At 44.2% G+C, this 23,484-nt stretch overlaps 1 long non-coding RNA gene across 1 annotated transcript; it reads right to left on the bottom strand.

The window, feature by feature from the left end:
• Positions 1-1,517: 1,517 nt before the first annotated feature.
• On the bottom strand, positions 1,518-21,007 carry LOC308484977. The gene is made up of 2 exons (XR_013990256.1): positions 20,312-21,007; positions 1,518-3,801 (listed from the first exon to the last, which is right to left on the bottom strand). It is a non-coding gene; the product is annotated as an uncharacterized lncRNA (long non-coding RNA).
• Positions 21,008-23,484: the final 2,477 nt, after the last annotated feature.

Here is a 23,484-nt window from a genome sequence, read left to right as displayed (position 1 = left end):
AGCTGATGATCTGAGCCACAGTCAGCTCCAGGTCTTGTTTTTGATGACTGTATAGAGCTTCTCCATCTTTGGCTGCAGAGAATATAATCAATCTGATTTCGATGCTGCCCATCTGGTGATGTCCACATGTAGAGTCGTCTCTTGTGTTGTTGGAAAAGCGTGTTTGTGATGACCAGCTTGTTCTCTTGACAGAACTCTATTAGCCTTTGCCCTGCTTCGTTTTGCTCTCCAAGGCCAAACTTGCTAGTTGTTCCTTTTATCTCTTGATTCCCTACTTTAGCATTCCAATCCCCTATAATGAGAAGAACATCCTTCTTTGGTGTCACTTCAATAAGGTGTTGTAAGTCTTCATAGAATTGGTCGATTTCAGTTCCTTCAGCACCAGTAGTTGGTGCATAAACTTGGATTACTGTGATATTAAAAGGTCTGCCTTGGATTCGTATCGAGATCATTCTATCATTTTTGAGATTGCATCCCAGTACAGCTTTTGCCACTCTTTTGTTGACTATGATGGCCACTCCATTTCTTTTGCGGGTTTCTTGCCTACAGTAGTAGATATGATGGCCATCTGAACTGAATTCACCCATTCCCATCCATTTTAGTTCACTGATGCCCAGGATGTCAATATTTATTCTTGCCATCTCACTTTTCACCACATCCAACTTACCCAGGTTCATGGTTCTTACATTCCAGGTTTCTATGCAATATGTTTCTTTACAGCATTGGACTTTCCTTTCGCTTCCAGGCATATCCGAAACTGAGCGTCCTTTCGGCTTTGGCCCAGCCGCTTCATCAGCTCTGGATCTACTTGTACTTGTCCTCTGCTCTTCCCCAGTAGCATGTTGGACGCCTTCCGACCTGAGGGGCTCATCTTCCAGCGTCATAACTTTTATATGCCTGTTGTCTTTGTCCATGGAGTTTTCTTGGCAGGGATACTGGAGTGGCTTGCCGGTTCCTGCTCCAGGTGGATCACGTTTGGTCAAAACTCTCCACTATGACCTGTTCATCTTGGGTGCCCTGCTCGGCATAGTTCATAGCTTCTCTGAGTTCTTCAAGCCCCTTCGCCACGGCAAGGCAGTGATCCATGAAGGGGAGGGGTCTTTTACCTTTATCTTTTTACTCTTGCTAAGGAGCTAGTTAGGTGTCTACCTCTTCAGACTTGTGCAAAGACCCGGACTCATTGGCACAACAGCACGCCATGCCCCTTTCAGCTCACTTGAGCCCCCTTGTCCAACACAAGGCCCCGTAAGCCACCAGAGACTACTGTGCTGCAACTCCCGCAGCTCCTGTTGCTTTAAGTCCCTCCTTGTCTCCTGGCACAGGGGACAGAGGAGATTCTGATGGGGCGCAAGGAACCTGGTCTATACATTTGCAACATCCAACATGGTGTTCTCAGCTGTCATCAGACTCCAAATCCCATCCTACTTTGCCATTGGGCATGCTGGCTGGGACTGGTGGGAGCATCGGTTAAAAGGATTACACACGAATGTGGGAAGATCAATGACCAGCATCTAAGCCACACTGAACAGTTAATTTATTTTGAAAAGATTGGTGGGAGTTTTAACCCAACGTGCTCTCGACCCAGCTTCTCTGTTTACATCTCTGAGGATCCTTTTTTGTGCTCAATGCCATTGCCTTTGTGGTTGGGATTTGCAAAAGGAACGGGAGGTTTTCTAAAGCGGATTTTATTTAACAGGAGACGCTGCTTTTAACTCTCTCTCCTTTCGGTCAAATCCACCTCCCAAGGAACACAAACTTCCTTGTTACGCTGTTTTGTCCTTGTAGCTAGTACACAGAGGAGAAGGAGGAAACAGTCGGTAGTTGGCACTTAGTCCATCTCAAACTCGTTTTCCAACATTTCGCAAGTAGCTCGGATCATGTGGTCTGTGGGGAAAGAAACTGAGACTTATAATCACTTTTTCCCACAAAGGAAGGTGTGTTTAGAAAAAACACACCATATATGTGGCTTTTAAACTACTACGCATTTGGTGGTTTGATCCCAAACAAAGAAGTTTAAGATCATTTTGGGTTTTGTTTTGTTTTTTAAACCTGCTTAGTGGGAACCTATTATTTTAAATTCCACATTTAATTTTCTAGCCCTGCCTCTGAGGCACAATTCCTTTTTTTGATACATACTAAGTTAATTTGTTTTTTCCAGGTTGATGTGTCATGGGCAGTTTTCTGTAGAGGGCATGGAGCCATTACATGCATAGACCACATATGACAACACCCCTGATCTCTATATGTCTGCTGGGACGGCTCAGTTGGTAAAGCATGAGACTCTTAATCTGAGGGTCGTGGGTTCGAATCCCACATCGGACAAGAGATTATTGCATTACAGGGGGTTGAACTAGATGGCTCTTGTGGTCCCTTCTTACTAGACAATTCTATAATTCTATGTCTTTAGGGCGGGAATACATGGATAGCGTGGGTAGCTCCATGTTTGTGCATGCAATGGTGGCAGAGAGGAAGAAATATGCAGGGCTGGCTTTCTCCTTCCTCTGCCCTCTCCCCATCTGTGAATCTCAGGAAAGGTGAAGGCCAATCCAGCATAATTCACCCACTCAGTATATTTTGCTGCCTGAGGCAAAAGTTGGTGCCCACCCTCCTTCTGTAAGCTGACCGGATCAAGAGTTGGATCTTATTTCAACGCTGGAGATGGGGCAGTGGGCTCATCTACACAGCTGCAAAAAAAAATGCTTTAAATGCGTTGTAAAGTGCAATATACAAATGTGACACTAGATGGCGGTGGCGAGCTATGCAAAATTCCATGCATTTTTCAAAACTTTTTTTTAAAAAAGTATTTTTTAAGCGTTTTTTTATATGTGTGTAGATTCCACCAGTGTCCGCCACCCCAACCGAAGACAGCAGGCTAGCTCTGGAGTGGTGTGGCAAGCGGGGCACGTTGATCTGTCCTCTGACACTGGGCTGCCATCCCTGTCAAAATCCACTATCTGAAGTGGCTGCCTCACTCTGGATGATGGTAGAGCTGGTGCTGTTGCCCAGCTTCCGACCCACTGGTCTTCCTATTGAGGCCAGAAAACAGTGTCGCCTACAGGACTTAATAGCCTGCGAAGGAAGTGCATAGAAGAGTTCTAGGATGCTCCAAGCTCTTGCAGGAGACAAATCAAGCCTCCAGTTGCTCTCCATGCACAGAAAAGACCACATTTCAAACAGTATTTTTTTCAGAAACAGTGGCCTCTGTTAATAATTGCTGCACTTTATGATCATCCCACACTTCTAAGTTTCTGTGACAATGAAGGAACAAAGTACTACATTGCAACTGTTACTTGCATTACTGGTTTTTGTTTTTAAGTTCATTTTTGAATATATATATAAATTTATTTATTTGGTCTTTCAGATTAAAGTTTTACAATCACAAAACCAATATCTATCATAAAAATAAGATTCCAAATAATCTCCTGGACTTCCCTCCTCCCCTTTGCGGGTTCTATTGTTAGTCATTTCCTCCTGCATCTTTTATAATAATCCAGATCTTTTACATCTCCATTATATCCAAAATTCACTATTAGACTACAAGTGTTATTCCAATCCTGCTAACAATTTTAACTGTTTACAATGGTTTTAAAGATAAATTATAAATTTTCCCCGTTCCTTATTAAAATTTTAGTCTTCCTGGTTTCTGATTCTTCCAGTCATTTTAGCCATTTCAACATAATCCATCAACTTGATCTGCCATTCTTCTCTGGCCGGGTGGACTGGTCTATTGCTGTAAGGAAGATGGTCTCCTTGCAATTCCTTATTTTGTACATAACTGGGTGCTGATGCACAGACTGGATCCTTCATTTGAGAACATTTTGAGAACGTAAGATCAGCAATAACAACAAAGAGCCATTATTATTTATTACATTTGTATACTGTATACCCACGGATCTCAACATATACAATGTGTGCACAATATGTACAATGTTGTACATATTTTCATTCATGTTGTAAATTAGCTGTACAGTATCCATGATAATCAAGGGACGCAGGTGGCGCTGTGGGTTAAACCACAGAGCCTAGGACTTGCCTATCAGAAGGTCGGCGGTTTGAATCCCCGCGACGGGGGTGAGCTCCCATTGTTCGGTCCCTGCTCCTACCAACCTAGCAGTTCAAAGTGCACGTCAAAGCACGTCAAAGTGCAAGTAGATAAATAGGTACCACTCCGGCGGGAAGGTAAACGGTGTTTCCGTGCGCTGCTCTGGTTCGCCAGAAGCGGCTTAGTCATGCTGGCCACGTAACCCGGAAGCTGTACGCTGGCTCCCTCGGCCAATAAAGCGAGATGAGCGCCGCAACCCCAGAGTCGGTCACGACTGGACCAAATGGTCAGGGGTCCCTTTACCTTTACCTTAGCCATGATAATCATAATATTTTTCACTACATCCCAAGGACTGCTGTTCCCAAAATATGTAGGGGCTGCAAAAATGATATCCAAGGAGTTAGGAAACCGAGAGCATCCTTCATGTTCGGTCACATCCGCGCCATGCCTTTCAAGCACGAGGCTTTCCCCCCAAAGAGTCCTGGGAACTGTAGTTCACACCTCACAGAGCTAGACTTCCCAGCATCCTTAGAGTTCCATTCCCAGGATTCTTTGGGGGGAAAGACGTGCTTGAAAGGCATGGTATGGACATGACCATCTATCTGTGGGTTACACCAGCAGTTGTCACACCTTATTTTGGAGAGAAGGAAGATAACCGAGAGTACAAAAGTGGGGGGAAGGGTGACGTATGCCTCTGGGTAATTATAAAGACATAAATCATGGTTATTTATTTATCCACTCTTGCGTATCCAGCCTTTCTTCCATTATAATGGCGCATGGTGAAAAGGAAGACTTGCTTGTGGAGTCTCACATGTCTCCTCCGAGGCTTAGTTACCCTGGATTCATTTCCTCCTTTGGTTGTTGCGTAATTGCACAATTCTCTGGAATTGCAAAGCTTAGTAAATACCACCCCAGTGTTTTGTTTTTTGGTAAAGCACAGACACCAAATTACCGGAATCCAGATACCTTTTGTCTTGCTGGAGCGCTTGCCCTACCCCCACCCCCTTTCCCTTTGCTTTACAGGGTGTTGTTAAAAAGACTGTGTGACAGCTAATCAAAGCCGCCCTGTTTGTCATGATAACCTGTTGTTTGCTTTACGTTTGGTCCCGGGCTGGGCCCAGGCATTGTAGAGCTTTGGACAGAGACTGCTCTGAAACGGTCTGTTTTGGCCATTCATTCAATGGGCTGCTCTATGTCCAGAATTTCCTGGATTTCCCGGACGTCACCAGGATTTCAAAGGTGGAATGTGGCACTTTGTCCTAGATCTTTGGTAAGTCAATCGAAAAATTGTGGGTTTTTTTGGTTTTTTGTTATAAAACAAAACTCAACTACAGTGGTACCTCGGGTTACATACGCTTCAGGTTACATACCGTACGCTTCAGGTTACAGACTCCGATAACCCAGAAATAGTGCTTCAGGTTAAGAACTTTGCTTCAGGATGAGAACAGAAATCGTGCTCTGGCGGTGCGGCGGCAGCAGGAGGCTCCACTAGCTAAAGTGGTGCTTCAGGTTAAGAACAGTTTCAGGTTAAGAATGGACCTCCGGAAGGAATTAAGTACTTAACCCGAGGTACCACTGTATTTGGGGGTCTTAAAACCACCCTGATACCATCATGAGCACAAATCATTATGAATGCACAATAATAAGGGTATCTGGACAGTTTTGTGGTTAATCAACGTGTGGTCCAAACACTTTTTATTCCAACCTGGATTGAGCAATGCATGTAGCAAATTGGTTGTCCGAGCAGCAGATCAGAAATCCTAATTCCATTCCTTCCCACTGCTACAGTCTCGGGCTGCCATACATCCTGATTGTCCAGGACATGTCCTGGAATTCTCCCCCCAAAATGGCATCCTGGATTATTTTTTGAACATCAGGCAAATGGCCTGGAAAACTGGCAATGGGGGTTAAATCTTGCCAAAAATGCCTAAAACAGCTCCAGAGCTCAAAAATTCTTGTAGCTTTTACTGAAGAAAGTTCAACAACTTTGAGGTTCGTCTTTAAAAAGCTCAACAACTTTCGGGGTGCCCTGGTTTTTAATTGGCACCCCTACAAAACAAAACTCTCCTGAAAGACCACAGGAGGGGGTGGGGAGTAATTTCTTTCTGAGATTTTAAGGAGGCAGCTGCCGATTTACCTTTATGTATCTTACAAGGTAGACAAAGGTTTCTCATTTCTTCCCCGCTTTTCTAACTTAACAAAAATGCTATGCTGCTCACAGGCCTCTCAGTTGCACTTCCTGGAACATTTTGGGAGCATCGCCATCATCTCACGTGGCACTGAGTCGCTCTCAAGACATTCAAAGCAATGTGTCCACACAGAGTGGCACAGCTTCCTGCCAGCCAAACTTCCTGGTGGGACCCAGTAAGATCAGTAACAGCCCCCTCCCAAAACTTTCAGAGATCAGGGTTTAAATCCCAGTGAGCTTGGCGGGTATTTGAACCCTGGTCTTTCAGCTTTATTAACCATGAACTGATACCCTCCAACATTTTTCAGATGAAGATAGGGACGTTCCATTCCATAATGGTAATTTTACTATTTATACCCCACAAATATTATTGGGTTGCCCCAGCCACTCTGGGCAGCTTCCAGGATTTATAAAAACACAGAAAAACATTGAACATTTAAAAAACCAAAACACTTCCCTATACAGGATTGCCTTCAGACAGCTTGGGGATTGGATAACTCCATAGCCACCAACATTTCTCCAATAACAAGAGGGACATCCTAAGGAAAAGTGGGACATTCCAGGATCAAATAAGAAACTGGGATGGCTTCCAGGGATGTCCCTGGAAAATAGGGACAATTGGAGGGTCTGTAAACTCTGAAATTTGAGATTCCCCTCCAAACTGGTGCCAAAGTTTTTACTCATTTTGTATTGATTTGTAGCACAAACTCCACATTTAGTAGTGCCGCCCCTCAAAACTGAGGAATTGATTTATCAAACTGGGGTTTGTAGTTAACACCTAAAAATCTCATCCTGGTTTGATGTGTCAATTACTCAGGTTCTGGGAAGGTACAAGATTCAGGGTTCACAGCACAAAACAAGTACACAACTTTAGCACCAGTTTGGAAGTGATCCCAAATTTCAGGGTTCATAGTTACTAAAGCTTGATGTCTTAATGTTTCTCTGAAAGGGTTTTTTGGGGTGGGTTGGGAGTGGGGGATATTGCTATTGCTTACTAGGGTTTCATAAAGCTCACTGGGTGATCTTTGGTGAAACAGTGTCTTTCAGCCTATTCTACATTACTGGGCAATCTCACTTTAAACTTGATGGAATGAAGGAAAAAGCTAGGAAGTCCCCTTCCTCTGAGTGTGTCTTTCTGATGGCAACTTTGTTCCAGGGTGTGCCTTTTGCTGAATGATTATTCAGCAGAAATTAAAAATTCCATCTCAGCTACATTATCTTCTGATTTTCCAGCTAATCTTGGGAGGGAAAATTCTAAATAAACTAATAACTTTTTCTCTCTTTTTTTGCGGCAAAGAATGTCAAGCAAGGGTGGTGTCAAAGTCAAGGTGTTACGAAAAGGAGGAGGTGGCAGGTTACAGGATAATCCTTCATTTATATAGCACTTTTCACATGAGATGGAATTGGCATTGTCATCCGCTTTACAGAAGAGAAAGAATAAAAGTGTTAAGACAAGATTTAGACCCATCGAACCTCCCCACAAACAAATCAGAATGAATGTCAATTAAACAGCAAATGTCGTCTAATCTTCCTGCAAGCAAATCAGGATGAATGTTCCAAAAGCAGGTCATCCTGATGTACCCTGAGTGTAATGTCTAAGATTGTATCTAGGTGTGAATAATTGGGGCAGAAAGAGAGAGAGAGCCCAGCCTGAGGTCTTAAATGCCCCTAGAACCAGGATTTAATAATTTCCTCTACAATGGATGAAATGGTTCAAAGGGTTGAGATACTTTGTGGGAAAAACTGTAGAATGCCTCAACATGTCCCTCCAAAATAGACTTATAATTCCGCAGACCTGTTCCACAAGATTTGATCAAGTGTTCCCATATTGATTCCTGATGCTCACTAATGTCAGCCACAGTTATTCTTGTGCCCGGCAAAACAAGTCTCTTCTTCATGCATAAGTCACTGACAGTCAAGGCAAAGGAATGCAAGAGACACGGAGTGAATGAACGAAATTAAAAGCACATTAAAAGGTGTTTGTATTAATGAAACCAGAAAGAAATAATATGGTGTGGAGGAAACTGGGAAAACCCGCAAGGGGACGATTTAGTAAATAAAAGTAACAAAGGGCAGCTTTGTAGAGCCAGTAATTTCATTCTCGATACCCAAGGAGCGTAACATGCAACTAGCATGGAAGCCAAGTCAGCTTAACAGAAAACCAGGGAGCAGTTTAATCACATCAAAGGTCGTAAAAGGTTTTTTTTTTAAAAAAGGTAAAGGACCCCTGGATGGTTAAGTCCAGTCAAAGGTGACTCTGGGGTTGCAGCGCTCATCTTCCTTTCAGGCCAAGGGAGCCGGCGTTTGTCTGCAGAAAGCTTTCCAGGTCATGTGGCCAGCATGACTAAACTGCTTCTGGCGCAATGGGACACTGTGACGGAAACCAGAGCGCACAGAAACGCCGTTCACTTTCCTGCCACAGCGGTACCTATTTATGTACTTCCACTGGTGTGATTTCAAACTGCTAGGTTTGCAGGAACTGGGACAGAGCAATGGGAGCTCACCCCGTCGTGGGGATTTGAACCGCTGACCTTCCGATCGGCAAGCCCAAGAGGCTCAGTGGTTTAGCCCACAGCGCCACCCGCGTCCCTAGCAAAGGTTGTGCCACATACAGACTGACGTAGCAATCAGACCTCTGGGAATTGTAGTTCAGAGAGGGAGATTGGGGACCCCCAACCGACATTTTCAGCAATCTCACCAAATGACAACTTCCAGTGTAGCTCCGTTGGTTAGAGCGTAGTGCTGATAGCACCAAGGTTGCAGGTTTTAGCCCCATATGGGACAGTTGCATATCCCTACACTGCTACATATCCCTGCATTGCAGGGGGTGGACTTGATGATCCTCAGGGTCCCTTCCAACGCTATGATTCTATGAAATCTCCCACCTCGCCAAGCCCATTTTCCAGGTAGGACTATCCAAATATACAAAGGCCAAATCTAAACAAAGCTAAGGGAGAACACCAGGAATTTTGGGAAGGAAATTGATGTCGCTAAACTGATACAAGACAGCTACAGATTTGTAGACTAGATATTCCTTCATTCAGACAGACACAAATCCACTGAGGTCAGGATTGGCTACCCCAGGAATTGGATAGATTACCACAAATTAATCTGCTGAGGGTAATCCTAACCCTGTCTACTGAGAAGTCAATTCTATTGAATTGATGCTGCTCGCTTTCAGGTAAATGGGGTGAATATGGCAGTCTGAAAAACCTATCTGGATTCAGAAACTCTAGTACAGTGGTACCTTGGTTGTCGAACTTAATCTGTTCCAGGAGACCATTCAACTTCTGGAATGGTTCAAAAACCAAGTCGCAGCTTCCGATTGGCTGCAGGAGCTTCCTGCAGCCAATCAGAAGCCGCAGAAGCAGCATCAGACATTTGGCTTCCAAAAAACGTTCGCAAACCGGAACACTCACTTCTGGGTTTGTGGCGTTTGGAAGCCAAAATGTCGGAGAGCCAAGGCATTGAACAACCAAGGTCTGACTGTATTTAACATCTTGGCTCCACCAGATTCCCAGTCCTGCCACTTTCCAATCGACACATTGGGGCTCGACATCAGCAGCAGGCAGGCTGCTGCATTCCTCCTTTCCTAAAAATATTGATTATCAACCAAATGTTTGGAGAGCTAGTCCTTTGATCATGCTGGTACAATTCAGACTGCTCATATTTATATCACTAAGAATTTAGTAGCTCATTGCTTCCTCGTGCCACCGTCTAAGACTCTGGAAGAGGTCTGGGTGGGGCTCAGGCCAGTTTGTCAATGTGTCCCTGAATTTGCTTTTTGAAAGGAACATCTAGTTCAGCCGCCCCAGGGCACCAGGCTACCTTCCCAGATGCAAGGCATCAGAGACCCAAGACTGATTACAAAGTACAAACTTAATAGAGGAAACACAGATAAATTGTCCAAAGTCTAAAGATTCCTCGGCTTGACTGCATGGGAGACCACAAATCTCTGGGTGCAGCTTGGTGTAAAAGGAATGAGAAACAGCTTCCCTTTCTGTAAGAATGAGACAGAAGGTTTCAGGCCAATTCATATACTACAATCAATTGCAGAATTAATGGGCACACTGTACTACACACTTTTCTAAAGGTAAGCCCCATTGATCACCTAAAAATATGCCTACACAGATTTAGTGCAGTGCATTTGGGGAATTTATTAACATATCTTTTTTTAAAAAAATAATATTTATTACTTTTATAGATTACAAAAAGAGAGGGGGGGAAAGCAAAAAGAAAACAAACAAACAAACACCATACAATACAATACAATATATAAACAATACAGAACACAACCTAAACTCAAAAACTAAACACATTAAGCTAAACTAAACAAACCCCACTCCCCAAAACAAAAACAATTTAAAAACATACATCCTCTCTTTTCCATACTCTATCTTTCGTTCCCTTGTTTCCTCGACCTCCTCACACCTCCCTTTTTTGTATTCCGCTTCTATTAATTGTTTCAGCAAATCCTTTCCATCTTTCTCCATTTTCTGTGATATTATAAATAACGTATTATTTTATCCTTATTTTCCATTAAAACTAAATTACTTATATATGCTTAACTCCTTATAACATTTCTATTAAACCCATAAAAAATAAAAAAGTAAAAAATAAAAAATCATTCCACCATTTTTCTATCACTCATTAATTTTACCATAAGTCTATATAAAAACTTTAAATTTTCCAATCTTCTTCCACCATCTCTTCTCCCAGGTTTCGGATTCTGCCAGTCCTTTCCGTCAATTCCATAAAGTCCATCAACCTGGTGATCTCACGTCCGAGGCTCTTAACTCTTTTCCAAGTCCCTTCTGCAGGTCTTCTTCATTTTCTTTAATGCTAAAGAGCCAATCTCGGGGAAATTCCAACCTGTCAATCCTTTTCTTCCTTCTGAACAAATCAGCTGAGTTTCCATAATTAAAACCACAGTCCATAGAGTATTTCCGGGTATATTTCAAAATTCCTCCAATTCCAAAGGCCCCCAAAACTTCAATCTCCTCCAGGCCCGAGTCCATGTCCCAAAAGTCAGTTAATCCCTGCATAGAGGGCTCTTTCCAACTTTCCTTCTTTAATCCAAACCGGGATCCATTCCTCGGAGTCTGGCTTTTCCTGGATTCAATCATAGAAGGCCTCAATTTATAATCTCCAATTTGCTTCTGTAAATCCACAGATCTCACTTGTATTATTTTATGTTGAACAACAGCTGTATTCTCCTTCTCCTTCTCCTTCTCCTCCTTCTCCTCCACCATTTGTCCTGCCAAAATGGGTTCCTGTACCAAATCCTGAATTATTTCTGTGTTAGTGTTCGCTTTTTGACTCAAGTTGGTCACTTTCTCTTCCAAATTATCAACTTTGAGAGTCATATCATCCATCTTCTCATGAAGCTGTCCCAGCGAACAGCTTATCTTACATAAAGCAGTCACAATGGCCTCTCCTATCAACATTTTTAAATAGCCCAAGGTCACTCTCTGGTTCCCAAACTCCTTTTCTGCAGCTGGAGATTCCCCAGTTACAGTCCTGTTACAGTTTCAAAAGCTCCCTCTAGAGGGAAACAGTCTCCACTTGTATCAGTTCTTTCAAGCGCGATTTCAAACATTAAAGATATAGTTTCAGTTACTTTTCCTCTTTTTTTCTTTTAAACGCAGAAAGGGACAATGGAAACAGTATCTTACTCTTGTTTAGCTTGCTGTCAAATCCGTTCTGTCAAAAGCACTCTCTTCAAACGTCATCTGGCAGCCCGTTCCCAGGTTCAGAGCAGTGGTAATCTGGTTTTTTCACTCTCTCCTGCAGGCTCACTAGATCCAAAATTTCCCCCTCTTCTCCTGCTTCCCAAGGGGGTTTTGTAACTTTAAACTGGTGGAAATTTAATCCTTTACCAAAAGCTTTCAAAGCCTTTACTTGTAACGTCTTTGCTTCAGTCTATTTACAAAATGGAAGGCGGACTTCCTGTTTGTGACCTCCCGCTTCAGTGCCGAATTAAAGTATTTTAAAATCCAATTTTCCAATTTACTTACGAGTAGTTGTTTGAAATCCAATTGTCCACAGGAAAAAGTCAGCGCTCTCCGGCAACAGCAATGCGGCTTCACTCCATGAAAAAAGCAGTCGATTCAAAGCACCGCGCCACTCACCCCACGTCGCTCCGGATCCCCAAAACAGGGTTTCCCCATGAGTAGGGGAGGCGCAAAGGTGCCAGCCGAATCCCATGTCCACAGGCTTCTCCCGCCTGTGGTTTTTAATAGGTCTCCGCCTCGCCGTGGCGGTTCAGACCCTGTTTTTCGCGGAGTGGGTTCCTCCCGATCGGAGGAAATCTGCCACTGCCAGAGGCACCAACCCAGAAGTCTATTAACATATCTGCTTAAAGGTAAAAAGGTAAAGGTAAAGGACCCCTGGACGGTTAATTCCGGTCAAAGGTGACTATGGGGCTGCGGTGCTCATCTCGCTTTCAGGCCAAGTGAGCCAGCGTTTGTTGACAGATAACTTTCCGGGTCATGTGGTCAGCATGACTAAACCACTCCTGGCACAACAGAACACTGTAAGGGAAGACAGAGCACATGGAAACGCCATTTACCTTCCTGCCACAGTGGTACCTATTTATCTACTTGCACTGGCGTGCTTTCGAATTGCTAGGTTGGCAGAAGCTGGGGCAGAGCAACGGGAGCTCACCCCGACATGGGGATTCGAACCACCGACATTCCGATTGGCAAGCCCAAGGGGCTTGGTGGTTTAGACAACAGTGCCACCCGTGTCCCATTGATCACCTCAAAGTATGTCCTACACAGACTTAGGGCAATGCATTAACATATCTGGTTAAAACAATTGGTTAGGTAGGTAATGTGGTTTTTGTTTCAGTGTTTACTGCCTCACTGAGCAAAGGTCATGGCTGGAAAAGGGCTATTAAATGATTACATTATTTCATCTGGTCTGCAGTAGATTCTGTGCCCCGACAGTATTGTCCCAGGTCAGATGAAAAGCGAGCCCCAGAACTGCTAACCGAAGGGAGCGATCTTATTTATCACATTTGCATGAGTTCCATCCTCCAAACTTAGGCTGGCAGATACTGGATTATCTTCGCAAGAACTTCTGGGTCCAAAAGAGATGCTGACCCACCCACAGCCATACAATAAGCTTCATGGCTGAGCTTGGATTTAAGGGAAATCTGGAAAGTCCAGCTCTCCATCACTCTTGCTTTCCTTTCATTCATTCATTTGTCTTCCCCGGTTTAGAGTTCTCATGATCAGCTGGAGAAGCACCAGATCTGGACGAATGGGCAACGATACCTCTGGCGCAAAACTTTTGAGAGCGGAAGCAGTCTTGAAAGTGGGATTGTGTATAACCACCCTGATACCATCATGAGCACAAATCACCATGATTGCATGATAATAAGGATATATGGACAGTTTTGTGGTTAATTAATGTGTGGTCCAAACACTTTTTATTCCAACCTGGATTGAGCTATGCATGTAACAAAGTGGTTATCCAAGCAGGAAATCAGAAATCCTAACTCCATTCTTCCCACTGCTACATGACCTGGAATTCTCCCCCCAAAATAGCATCCTGGATTACAGTGGTACCTCGGATTACATACACTTCAGGTTACAGACTCCGCTAACCCAGAAATAGTGCTTCAGGTTAAGAACTTTGCTTCAGGATGAGAACAGAAATCGGGCTCCGGCGGCGCGGCAGCAGCAGGAGGCCCCATTAGCTAAAGTGGTGCTTCAGGTTAAGAACAGTTCCAGGTTAAGTATGGACCTCTGGAATGAATTAAGTACTTAACCCGAGGTACCACTGTATTTCTCGGAAATCGGGCAAATGTCCCGGAAAACTGGCAACGGGGGTTAAATCGTGACAAAAATGCCAAAAACAGCTGCAGAACTCAAAATTCTCGTAGCTTTTGCTCAACACTTTCGGGGTGTCCTGCTTTTTACTTGGCACCCCTACAAAACAAAACTCTCCTGAAAGACCACAGGAGGGCGTGAGGAGCAATTTATTTCTGAAATCTTAAGGAGGCAGCTGATGATTTACTTTTATGAATCTTACAAGGTAGACAAAGGTTTCTCATTTCTTCCCTGCTTTTCTAACTTAATAAAAATGCTGTGCTTCTCACAGGCCTCTCAGTTGCACTTCCTGGAACGTTTTGGGAGCAACGCCATCATCTCACGTGGCACTGAGTCGCTCTCAAGACGTTCAAAGCAATGTGCCCACACAGAGTGGCACAGCTTCCTGCCAGCCAAACCTCCTGGTGGGACCCAGTAAGATCAGTAACAGCCCCCTCCCAAAACTTTCAGAGATCAGACTCTCCTGGCACTAAGGAATCCTTGTTAATTCTATTGGGGAAACACGCACGTTTGAGCAGGACTTCCGCAATCAAAATTTCAGGGATGGCTTCATGCTATAAAGCAGGGTTGTTTAATGCGTGGCCCAAGGGCCACATGCGGCCCTCGAGGCCTTTTTTTGGCAGCCCTTGACAACATTGCACACACCCCATAGCCCTTGTGTTGCCTTCCCAAAGCCTATGATCTGGGTGAGGAAACTTTAAAAGCAGCTTTTGATATAGCATTGCGGGGATCCAAGGGGGGCAATGCTGGATCCCAGCCAGTATTAAGAGAGCGAGTGTAACTTGTAGTTCTGAAAATATGAAACCTAGATTCTTTGTTGCACAACACAGAATCTGTTGAGCTTTCATGCGGCAGAGTGAAACGAAACTTCAAACTGTCCTACAGATCGTCGATAAGATTTTCACCTAATTTCTTTCACACACAAAAAACCCAACCACCTACAACTTTGAACCTTGGAGCTTTGTACTCGAACTGGAATCTCTTATTTTAATAGCATGCAATTAAGTAATTTGCCCACTATAGATAAAATTGCTCTTAAGGAGATGTAGCTTCGGGAGAAAAAGTCGACGTATGAAAAGCTGGAAACGCTCCCAGAGTAAGCTGGCGATAAAAGTCTGACAAGGCTGTTTTTGTTAATCTCTCATGGCCACGATCCAGCACTTAAACCCATCAAACTTAATGGGCTGGCTTGTGCTTAACCGTGTGATGGACTGTGGCTTTTGTATGTGAGAAAGATTTCTAGTTTCTAACTCTCAAAATGGATTAGCATTTATTTTAGATGATAGATAGATAGATAGATAGATAGATAGATAGATAGATGATAAGTGATAGATAGATATGAGATTCTATTCCATCAACGGTGTCTCCGAAAAAGTTTACACAGCACTTGGGAAGACAGGCCAACTAATGCCAGTGTACTGAAAGAAGCAAAGATCACCAGTGTAAAAGCAATGATTCTTCAACATCCACTTCGTTGGACTAGTCATGTTGTTCAGATGCCTGATTATCGTCTTCCAAACCAACTACTCTATTCTGAACTTAAAAATGGACAGCGTAATGCTGGTGGTCAACAAAAGAGTTTTAAAGACTCTCTCAAGGCAAATCTTAAAAATGTAGTATAAACACCGACAACTCAAAAACACTGGCCTGTGAGCACTCCAATTGGAGAACAGCCTTTACCAAAGGTGTCATGGACTTTGAAGACACTCGAACTCAGGAGGAAAGCGAGAAATGTGCTAAGAGGAAGGCACACTTGCCAAACCCTCACCATGATCAACTCCTGCCCAGAAACCTATGTCCCTACTGTGGAAGGATGTGTTGATCCAGAATTGGCCTCCACAGTCACTTACAGACTCACTGTTAAAACCGTGTTCATGGAAGACAATCTTACTTGGCTATGAGTGATCGCCAAAGAAGATATGAAACTGCCTTAAGTTATACTGAGACTAGTCAGTAGTTCATCTAGTTCAGTACAGTGGTATCTCGGGTTACACGCGCTTCAGGTTACAGACTCCGCTAACCCAGAAATAGTACCTCGGGTTAAGAACAGGATGAGAACAGAAATTGCGCGGCGGCGCAGCAGCAGCAGCGGGAGGCCCCATTAGCTAAAGTGATGCTTCTGGTTAAGAACAGTTTCAGGTTAAGAACAGACCTTCAGAACGAATTAAGTATGTAACCAGAGGTACCACTGTAGTGCCTTCTCTGACTAGCAACAGCTTACCAGTCTCTTAGGCAGCTGTCTTCACCTGTTCTCCCCATTAAAATGCATTTTACATAATATAATAATTTGGGAACTTGAGAATCAGTTTTGCGGTTCAACCCTAACCGTTAAGAGTGTCAGACTCGGACCAGAGAGGCCAGATTTCAAATTCTCACTCAGATGCAAAGCTCATTGGGATATTCTCAGCCTAATCTCCCTCACAGGGATGTTTTGAAGATAAAATGAAAGAGGGGGAACTATGTACATCACCACGAGTCCTTGCATTAATGTGGTAGTTCATGTAGTAAATAGACTAATCCACAATCTCTGAAAAACAACATCTTATGTATTTTTTTACCCAATGTATTGTTATGTATTGTTACACCTTATGTATTGTTTTCCCTTTTCCCTTTTACTGTTCCATTCTGAGCATAAAAGTATCTTCACTCTTCTTACTTATTGCATGATAGCTCTATTAATCAGATTTTGAGATTTCTCCACCCAGCTCCATTAAAACAGGAAAATGTTCGGAAATTATAACCATCTCACTTTCGTTTAAGCTTTTGATTTTACCACCACAAGATTGCATACACACCACAGATTTAGAGCACTTTTAAAACACGTCACACACACACACCACCAAATTATTTTGGGAATGATAGCTTGTTACAGGTGCCGGGAACTGTAGCTTGGTGCGTGGCAAACTACAGTTCCCAGGATTCGGAGCAGGTTGTATGCTTGAAATGCGCTGCAAATGTGTGCATAAAGCCCAAGACACACACACACACACAGAGAGAGAGAGAGAGAGAGAGAGAGAGAGAGAGAGAGAGAGTTTAAGATTAACAGAGATTACAAGCATGCTTCATTCCCTAAGCAGAGTTCCTCATTCAACTAAACTTGTTTTTTGAGAGTGTCCCAGGGTGAAGGAGATCTAGTCCATGAGGGAGTTTCTAGGAAGACTGAGTTCTGCAAAAGAAAGAGATCAAGTGCAAGGGCACTCTGTTGTACGTTGCACAAGGCTCTGTTTGTTTTGGCAGCCTCCCCGGTGTGGGGCAGGCTTTTCGATTCTGGGCAGGCTTTTCGCAGCCTTGATTCTAGCAACCGCAATATCAACCTGTTACCAAGTTCGCCTTTCTGCTGACGTGGTTGTTAGGCTGCCCGGCTCGGCCGCATGACTTGCTCTGCCTCTCGACAAGCCCAAGAGGGGCTTCTGCTCACCTGCGGCCGGCAAGGCGGATTCTCAAATCCTCCCATCAGCTCACGTCAGCTGAAAAGAGCTAGCCAACGCCTTGGAATCAGCCTTGCAGGGAAAAGGGAAATCACTCCATGCTTTCCCCCCTCATTCCTCATCTGACACATAATTCAACTTACGGGTCTCTAGAGCTGTCTGGTGCGGCAGCAAAACAAACTGGGAGCATAGACCATATGCAGCCGTTGGATTTTAGCCAACACAGTCCTGCCTCCCTGATCCAGGATGGGGTTTTCCTCTCACTTGGGATGAACAGAACAACAACAAAAAAAATACAAAATAAGGCCCACCAAGGAAGTGAAGGGTGGCGTGATGGAAAGCATTTTGCAGCTGCTGTTATTTATAAGGTTCGAGCGGCAGAGATCGGGTTATTGGATTAATCTAGCCAATCAGATTGGGGTTTTGATTCCACAGCATAGGGATTTCAATTGAATTTTGTCCCATTGACTTGGGGTCTACACACATATAAAAAAGGCCGTGAAAATGCTTTTTAAAAAAAAGTTTTGAAAAATATGTTGAATTTGCCGTAGCTCACTGTTGCCATCTAGTGTCACATTTGTATATTGCACTTTACAGCAGACTTAAAATGTTTTATTTGCAGCTGTGTAGCTGAGTTCAGAGTCAATGGGACCCAAATCACTTTGAATTCAAACCTCCCATCTAAAACGGCTTGCACATCCAACACAGGATCCTATGGGGTCATTGGAAGGCTAGGCTCCATTAGGATCTTTGTGTTGGTCCTAACAATGATGTTTACTCAGAAGCACAGTCCACCGAGTTCAGTGGACCTTGTTCCAAGTAACGGCGCATAGTATTGTTGCAGCCTTACCCTGGCTGTGTACTCAATATTCCTTTAAAGCACATCCAAAACACCTCAAAGAATTGTAGACACTGCAGTTTACCTCTCACAGAGCTAAATTCCCAGCAACTCTCGAGAAACTACAGCACCCAGAATTCTTTGAGGGAAGGAACGTGTCTCGAATGTGATTCAAAAGGTTAGTGTGTACAGCACAACAACTTCTGGACCTTTTTGTGTCTGGCTGCCATACATCACTGGACATTACCAGATTTTCAAAGGCGGAATTGATGTCCGGGGGGGATTTCCGAAAGGCAGCGCTTTGTCCTGCATCTTAGGATTTTTGGTGTTTTGTTTTAAAAAAACCAAAACTCATCAATTTTGGGGTTTGTCTAGAAAAAGCTCCCGGTTTTTACTTTTTTAAATATGGCCACCCTATTTTTGTGTATGTGTTAGAGAAGAGCTTCTCCAGTGGAGATCTCCCTCTCTCTGGGCTGGGGTAGATTCATACTCTTCCTCTTTTCTCTGATTTTCTTTCTTTTCTCTGATTTTCTTTCTTTTCTTTTCTTTTAAACCATTCCACTGCTCAGTGACAGAGAACTTGCTTTGAAGGTGCTGTTCTTTTCATTTCCAGTTAAAAGGCTCATGATGCAAAAGGCCTCTGCCTCATACCCTGTGTTGGTGCTGCCCGCCAGAGCACACATTTCTGGGCTACGTGGACAAAAAAAGCAGCTGACAAGATAAAATCACTTCGTGTCATCCTACATTCCAAATAAAGTGCTAATAAATAAATAACTGCATCTGCCTTATTTATCTGTATATTTAGAAAGACAGAGATTACCAGCGGCTTCCCAATTCAAAACGAAACACTTAGGGACAATTAGTGACAGCATCCACATGTTTTCTAAACTGAGATAAGGCTTCAAAACTCTCCTATTCAATGGCGTCATCCAGCAAGTACCCAAAATTAAATCCCAAAGGAGTGCATCTTTTTAAAAATTGTTATCCGCAGAGAAAGAATAGTGCACATTCACCCCCTAGTGGCCAAATGCATTTTAGAACATGCATTGTTCTGCCTGCACATTATGATGCAGCTGACGGCGGGACAAGGATGGGACCTGTTTAGTTTTCAAAGCGAAAAAGTTTAAACTAAGGAACTAATGTGTTACTGCAACATACTTAATCCCTGCCACCCCGTACCATAAGCTCCATTGTCTGGGTAAGAAAATGGACTGTGTGTGACTTCACCACTTCCCTTTCTGATTTTAAATGCTCAGACTTTAGGACAATGCTTCTCAATCTGTTGGACTACAACTCCCATCATCCTTGACTGCTGGTCCCGCTAGCTAGGGACGATGGGCTTTGTAGTCCAACAACAGCAGGAGACCCAAGTTTGGGAAACACAGCTTCAGTCCAGTCAAAGGCGACTATGGGGTTGTGGTGCTCATCTCACTTTCAGACTGAGGGAGCCGACGTTTGTCCACAGACAGCTTTCCAGGTCATGCTTCTTGAGCAATGGAACACCGTGACGGAAACCAGAGCGCACGGAAACGCCATTTTCCTTCCCGCCACAGTGGTACCTATTTATCTACTTGCACTTGCGTGCTTCGAACTGCTAGGTTGGCAGGAGCTGGGACCGAGCAACGGAAGCTCACCCCGTCACGAGGATTCGAACCACTGACCTTCTGATCAGCAAGCCCAAGAGGCTCAGTGGTTTAGACCACAGCGCCACCTGCGTCCCACTGACACGTCTGGATAGCTCAGCTGGTTAGAGCGTGGAGCTGATAGCGCCAAGGTTGCAGGTTCAATCCCCGTATGGGACAGTTGCATATTCCTGCATTGCAGGGGGTTGGACTAGATGATCCTCAGGGTCCCTTCCAACTCTACGATTCTGTGATTCTACATTGCAGAATACACCTGCAAACCACCAGCCCCCCCCGTCCAAAATAACCAACAGCACTGAAAGTAAAAAGCTGGTAGCTCTATTGAGCAGCTTACCTTTCTTGGCGGCAGGGGGAGCCTTCAATGCTCCATTGCCCCTGTCAAAGCATTGCTGGGAGCTCTCTCGTTTTCAAATAGGTTAGAAGTTTGCACTGTGGAATATGCTGCTATGTCTAAACTATCAAGGGAAGGCGGGAGGATGGAAAAAGGTCTTTCCGAAACCACTGCTCTGTATTTACAGGACTGGCAAAATAATAACCAGCCTCCTTTTCGTATTTCCAAGATCTACGTACTGTTAAAGCTATGTGACAAAACTTGGAAAACAGAATGTTTCTCATAACTATTTACATGCAGCTATGTATATCTCTTAATTTTCTCTCTCACACAAACCCGAGTTGTATGAGACAGAAACCTTATTGGAGCTTAAATGTGTGCTCTTTGGTGTTAAGCTTGCTCTTCAATCCTATTGGGCTGGGGGAGAGGCTGTTGGGTTGTTTATTATTATTATTATTATTAATTAATTAATTTAATTTTGTGGTTTTATATCTTTATTTTATTCTGTGAACTGCTCTGAGACCCCCAGATATAGGGCAGTATATAAATTTAATAAATGAATAGAAGAAGAAGAAGAAGAAGAAGAAGAAGAAGAAGAGGAACTACTTTTGAATTAGTCTCATTGAGTCATATCTAGTTCTGAAGAAACATGTTTTAGCCTAGACTGCAAGAGACAAAATAAAGGCCTGAAGCTTCCTACTTCTGCCATGCAGTTCTGATACTTACTGCCCTATTGGAGGGCTGGACTAGGAGGACCTGGGAGAGCAGCGTTCGAATCCCCACTCAGCCATGAAGTTCCCTGGTGGACCTTAGGCTAGCCTACTTTGCAGGGTTGCTGTGAAGATAACAATTGGTGGCAGAGAGAACCATGAAGGCCACCTTGAGCTCCTGGGAGGAAAGTGGGCTAGGAATGTCCTAGTAAATGTAAATGATGAGAGGGGAGAGAAAAGGGGAAGGCAGGGAAAGAGTGTGGAGGAGCTGAGCTCTCCAGAGAAGACTGGCTGGGTTGATTTCCAGAGAGCTAAGGCTGTGCAGGGGACCCCAGGATTCACACCCTGCCCCCAGGAGACCAAGAGAAAGCAGAGGAATGCTACTTACAGTCTGCACATTTTGTTCATGAAAAAATCCCCACCCTCCTCTCTAAACTAGCTAAGTACAGTGGTACCTCGGGTTACATACACTTCAGGTTACAGACGCTTCAGGTTACAACCTCCGCTAACCCAGAAATAGTACCTTGGGTTAAGAACTTTGCTTCAGGATGAGAACAGAAATTGTGCTCCGGTGGCACGGTGGCAGCAGGAGGCCCTATTAGCTAAAGTGGTGCTTCAGGTTAAGAACAGTTTCAGGTTAAGAACAGACCTCCGGAATGAATTAACCCGAGGTACCGCTGTATTTAAAATGCCCACCGAAGCCTAACTCTGACCCCAACCCCAGCCCTAAGCCCAAGCCTAACCCCTGCCCTAATCATACACTTACCCCTAACTACTCTATGCACAAAATAAATATATACAAAATATATACAAATTGTGCACTAAATAAAAATGTAAAATGAAAATATGATAATAAAGAACAAAAAGTAAAATAAAAAAATAAAATAAAAGTGTTAAAATAAAAAAGTAAAATAATAAAATATAAATAAATCAAATCAAATCAATCAAATAAAAGTAATAAATCAAATAACAATCAACATAACAATCAAATGAACACCTCTCCTTATCCAACCACCACCACCACCTCTCTACTACTCAACTCGCCTCACTACTAACCCACAATGGCCACCTGCAAGTTGGTGGCTTTTAAGGGAGAAGCAAGAGATGTCACAAAGGAGGGCAGGTCACCATGGCAACCCCTCCCCCACCTGGACCTGGCCTCTCCTGAGAGATGCTCCATTGTCAGAACCTGGAGGCACCTGCTGTTCTGCCTGCAGCTGGGCTGCATCTTCTCTTGGCAGATTCACCTCAGCATTTCACATCCTTCTTCCTGCAGCCCCATTTCCAAAGGGAGACCATCCCCACATCCTTCAGGGCAGGCTAGGGGTCTCCATAGCACAGGATTGGACCATCTGCTTTGCGTGTAGCTCTTCTGTCCTGGGTGGCATATCCGGGGTGGGCTGGGAATGTCCCCCCCATCCAAAACCCTGGAGAGCTGCTGCCAGTCAGTGCAGGCTAGTTGAAGAAGGATATTGAGCAGCTGGAAGGTGAGCAGAGGAGGGTGACCAGGATGATGAAGGGTCTGGAAACCAAGCCTCATGAGGAACGGTTGAGACAATTGGAAACCAAGCCTCATGAGGAACGGTTGAGGCAGTTGGAAACCAAGCCTCATGAGGAACGGTTGAGGCAGTTGGAACCAAGCCTCATGAGGAACGGTTGAGGCAGTTGGAAACCAAGCCTCATGAGGAGCGGTTGAGGCAGTTGGAAACCAAGCCTCATGAGGAACAGTTGAGGCAATTGGAAACCAAGCCTCGTGAGGAACGGTTGAGGCAGTTGGAACCAAGCCTCATGAGGAACAGTTGAGGCAGTTGGAAAACAAGCCTCATGAGGAACCGTTGAGGCAGTTGGAACCAAGCCTCATGAGGAACAGTTGAGGCAGTTGGAAAACAAGCCTCGTGAGGAACGGTTGAGGCAGCTAGGTATTTTTAGCCTGGAGAAGAGGAGACTGAGAGGAGAGCCATCTTCCAATATCTGAGGGCTACAGGAGGGAGCAAGCTTGATTTCTGCTACTCCAGAGGGGAGGGCAGGAGAGGAGATTCGGAAGAACTTTCTGATGGTTAAGACTCTCTGGGATGGTGGTGGACTCTCCTTCCTTGGAGGCTTTTAAGCAGAGGTTGGGTGCCAATCTGCGAGGGATTCAGCTGCAATTTGGGGAGCACATAGCACCGGCCTTCTTTACAGGGTTGTTGTAACCACACAGGGCTGCTGAGCACCCAAAAGTGCCTGACAAATGTTGAGCCTTCCATTTCATTGTGGGGAACAGCTGCAGCACATCAGGATGTGTCCCTCAACTTCCGTTTCTCCTCTCTCCTGCAGCCAAAGGGGCCGGGCTGGATTACCAAATAGGCAGAGGAGGCACTGGCCTATGGGCCCCACACTTTTTAGGGGTTCCACAACAATGGATCAAAATAATATTGATTTGATCTTGAAAGAAAATGACATGCTTTCTTAGTTCAATGTTATTCT

The sequence above is a fragment of the Podarcis pityusensis genome, assembly GCF_964106645.2.
Source record: "Podarcis pityusensis genome assembly, chromosome: 9".
Lineage (NCBI taxonomy): Eukaryota > Metazoa > Chordata > Lepidosauria > Squamata > Lacertidae > Podarcis > Podarcis pityusensis.
This window is presented reverse-complemented; position numbering and strand designations above follow the sequence as displayed.